This window comes from Sphaeramia orbicularis, chromosome 6, assembly GCF_902148855.1.
Source record: "Sphaeramia orbicularis chromosome 6, fSphaOr1.1, whole genome shotgun sequence".
NCBI lineage: Eukaryota > Metazoa > Chordata > Actinopteri > Kurtiformes > Apogonidae > Sphaeramia > Sphaeramia orbicularis.
Genome location: NC_043962.1, coordinates 55,822,826 through 55,827,825, shown reverse-complemented (window position 1 = coordinate 55,827,825; position 5,000 = coordinate 55,822,826).

Here is a 5,000-nt window from a genome sequence, read left to right as displayed (position 1 = left end):
ATCTCATGTAAGAACCACCAAAACCAGTTATCTCATTTAAGGACCACCAAAACCAGTTATCTCATTTAAGAACCATCAAAACCAGTTATCTCATGTAAGAACCATCATAACCAGTTATCTCATTTAAGGACCATCAAAACCAGTTATCTCATTTAAGAACCATCAAAACCAGTTATCTCATGTAAGAACCATCAAAACCAGTTATCTCATGTAAGAACCATCATAACCAGTTATCTCATTTAAGGACCATCAAAACCAGTTATCTCATGTAAGAACCACCAAAACCAGTTATCTCATTTAAGGACCACCAAAACCAGTTATCTCATTTAAGAACCACCAAAACCAGTTATCTCATTTAAGGACCACCAAAACCAGTTATCTCATTTAAGAACCATCAAAACCAGTTATCTCATGTAAGAACCATCAAAACCAGTTATCTCATTTAAGGACCATCAAAACCAGTTATCTCATGTAAGAACCACCAAAACCAGTTATCTCATTTAAGGACCACGAAAACCAGTTATCTCATTTAAGAACCACCAAAACCAGTTATCTCATTTAAGGACCACCAAAACCAGTTATCTCATTTAAGAACCATCAAAACCAGTTATCTCATGTAAGAACCATCATAACCAGTTATCTCATTTAAGGACCACCAAAACCAGTTATCTCATTTAAGAACCATCAAAACCAGTTATCTCATGTAAGAACCACCAAAACCAGTTATCTCATTTAAGGACCACCAAAACCAGTTATCTCATGTAAGAACCACCAAAACCAGTTATCTCATTTAAGGACCACCAAAACCAGTTATCTCATTTAAGAACCATCAAAACCAGTTATCTCATGTAAGAACCATCATAACCAGTTATCTCATTTAAGGACCATCAAAACCAGTTATCTCATTTAAGAACCATCAAAACCAGTTATCTCATGTAAGAACCACCAAAACCAGTTATCTCATTTAAGGACCACCAAAACCAGTTATCTCATGTAAGAACCACCAAAACCAGTTATCTCATTTAAGGACCACCAAAACCAGTTATCTCATTTAAGAACCATCAAAACCAGTTATCTCATGTAAGAACCATCATAACCAGTTATCTCATTTAAGGACCATCAAAACCAGTTATCTCATTTAAGGACCATCAAAACCAGTTATCTCATTTAAGGACCATCAAAACCAGTTATCTCATTTAAGAACCATCAAAACCAGTTATCTCATTTAAGAACCATCAAAACCAGTTATCTCATTTAAGGACCATCAAAACCAGTTATCTCATTTAAGAACCATCAAAACCAGTTATCTCATGTAAGAACCATCATAACCAGTTATCTCATTTAAGGACCACCAAAACCAGTTATCTCATTTAAGAACCATCAAAACCAGTTATCTCATGTAAGAACCACCAAAACCAGTTATCTCATTTAAGGACCACCAAAACCAGTTATCTCATGTAAGAACCACCAAAACCAGTTATCTCATTTAAGGACCACCAAAACCAGTTATCTCATTTAAGAACCATCAAAACCAGTTATCTCATGTAAGAACCATCATAACCAGTTATCTCATTTAAGGACCATCAAAACCAGTTATCTCATTTAAGAACCATCAAAACCAGTTATCTCATGTAAGAACCACCAAAACCAGTTATCTCATTTAAGGACCACCAAAACCAGTTATCTCATGTAAGAACCACCAAAACCAGTTATCTCATTTAAGGACCACCAAAACCAGTTATCTCATTTAAGAACCATCAAAACCAGTTATCTCATTTAAGAACCATCAAAACCAGTTATCTCATGTAAGAACCACCAAAACCAGTTATCTCATTTAAGGACCACCAAAACCAGTTATCTCATGTAAGAACCATCAAAACCAGTTATCTCATTTAAGGACCATCAAAACCAGTTACCTCATTTAAGAACCATCAAAACCAGTTATCTCATTTAAGGACCATCAAAACCAGTTATCTCATTTAAGAACCATCAAAACCAGTTATCTCATTTAAGAACCATCAAAACCAGTTATCTCATTTAAGGACCACCAAAACCAGTTATCTCATTTAAGAACCATCAAAACCAGTTATCTCATTTAAGGACCACCAAAACCAGTTATCTCATTTAAGAACCATCAAAACCAGTTATCTCATGTAAGAACCATCATAACCAGTTATCTCATTTAAGGACCATCAAAACCAGTTATCTCATGTAAGAACCACCAAAACCAGTTATCTCATTTAAGGACCACCAAAACCAGTTATCTCATTTAAGAACCACCAAAACCAGTTATCTCATTTAAGGACCACCAAAACCAGTTATCTCATTTAAGAACCATCAAAACCAGTTATCTCATGTAAGAACCATCAAAACCAGTTATCTCATTTAAGGACCATCAAAACCAGTTATCTCATGTAAGAACCACCAAAACCAGTTATCTCATTTAAGGACCACGAAAAACCAGTTATCTCATTTAAGAACCACCAAAACCAGTTATCTCATTTAAGGACCACCAAAACCAGTTATCTCATTTAAGAACCATCAAAACCAGTTATCTCATGTAAGAACCATCATAACCAGTTATCTCATTTAAGGACCACCAAAACCAGTTATCTCATTTAAGAACCATCAAAACCAGTTATCTCATGTAAGAACCACCAAAACCAGTTATCTCATTTAAGGACCACCAAAACCAGTTATCTCATGTAAGGACCACCAAAACCAGTTATCTCATTTAAGGACCACCAAAACCAGTTATCTCATTTAAGAACCATCAAAACCAGTTATCTCATTTAAGAACCATCAAAACCAGTTATCTCATGTAAGAACCACCAAAACCAGTTATCTCATTTAAGGACCACCAAAACCAGTTATCTCATGTAAGAACCACCAAAACCAGTTATCTCATTTAAGGACCACCAAAACCAGTTATCTCATTTAAGAACCATCAAAACCAGTTATCTCATGTAAGAACCATCATAACCAGTTATCTCATTTAAGGACCATCAAAACCAGTTATCTCATTTAAGGACCATCAAAACCAGTTATCTCATTTAAGGACCATCAAAACCAGTTATCTCATTTAAGAACCATCAAAACCAGTTATCTCATTTAAGAACCATCAAAACCAGTTATCTCATTTAAGAACCATCAAAACCAGTTATCTCATTTAAGGACCATCAAAACCAGTTAACTCATTTAAGAACCATCAAAACCAGTTATCTCATTTAAGAACCATCAAAACCAGTTATCTCATTTAAGGACCATCAAAACCAGTTATCTCATTTAAGGACCATCAAAACCAGTTAACTCATTTAAGAACCATCAAAACCAGTTATCTCATTTAAGAACCATCAAAACCAGTTATCTCATTTAAGGACCATCAAAACCAGTTATCTCATTTAAGAACCATCAAAACCAGTTATCTCATTTAAGAACCATCAAAACCAGTTATCTCATTTAAGAACCATCAAAACCAGTTATCTCATTTAAGGACCATCAAAACCAGTTATCTCATTTAAGAACCATCAAAACCAGTTATCTCATTTAAGGACCATCAAAACCAGTTATCTCATTTAAGAACCACGAAAACCAGTTACTTCATTTAAGAACCATCAAAACCAGTTATCTCATTTAAGGACCATCAAAACCAGTTATCTCATTTAAGAACCACGAAAACCAGTTACTTCATTTAAGAACCATCAAAACCAGTTATCTCATTTAAGGACCATCAAAACCAGTTATCTCATTTAAGAACCACGAAAACCAGTTATCTCACAATAAAAGTCAACATCTAAAAGTTCTTGGTTCCCAGTGTTGGAACCAGTTCCTGCACCAGTTCCACTGGGAACCGAAGCGCTGCCCGTGAACAGCTGTGTTCATACCGTTATGTGAGCCTGTGACGCATCATGGACAGAGGGTGTGGCTTTACCACCAAAAAAAAGGAAAACATACGGAGATGTCATGTTGCTACTGTTTTGTTCCTTTGACACTGTACATGTAGTAGGACTGATGCATGATGGGATAGGTTATAGCAGAAAAAAACACGTCTGCAAGTGAATGTTACAAATGTCAATAAAGACGAACTCTGAAAAGACGGTTTTGATTTAATGCAACACAAAACACTCCAGCTGGGTTTGTCATCCATTTTCCCCCCTCCTGTTTTCTCGGTTTGTTTATTTTTCTGTTTCTGACCCAGGTCGACCTGCTGACGTCCACTCATGATGTCACAGTTCACGTAGAAAATCCAAGTTTTACTCGGTGCCCGTCAGGAACCAAATCTTCGGTTCCTGAACGCTCTGACTTTTGGTGTGAACACGTGGGCCGGTTCCAGATCAGGTGCAGGAACCGGCCCGGTTCTGTGGGTCTGCAAACGCTGCTACCTGGTTCTGCAATGTTTCTGTTCCATTCTACATGGATTCCAGATCGTTTGCTTCAGTAGGAGGTTGTGTTATGAGGCCTAAAGCGATAGCCAAGTTGGTTCATTAGCGGTTAACAACTGGGAATGAAATTTAGCACAGCATGTTACTTTAGAGTCAGTGGATTTTTTTTTTTGCAGCGGTGCTGAAAACCCTGGTACAAGCACAGGTTCATCTCCATGGTTACAGACATATTGTGTGCACTGTCCACACCACTGGTTCTCGGTGTTTTTGTGCGCCCCCCCCCCATCCCCAACACTGTAACACTGGTGCAATCAGAACTATTATTGACAGAAACAATATCATAACAATACGTTTTGTTTTTCCTTGAATAAGTTTTTGCTCAAATGAAAAATAACTTAGATTTTTGCTTAATACAAATAAACTCAGTATTTAATAAATAAAACTAGTAAATGTCCAGTTGTGTCCAACTCTGACAATAAAGTTCCTTTTTTTTAGTCCAACAAACACATGTTGGTTCCACAGATGAACATGTGACCAATATCTAATATAATGAGTCTGTTTCTATTGGACATCTGAGAACATTCAAGTCCAAACTGTCCAAACTGGTCCAAAAACATA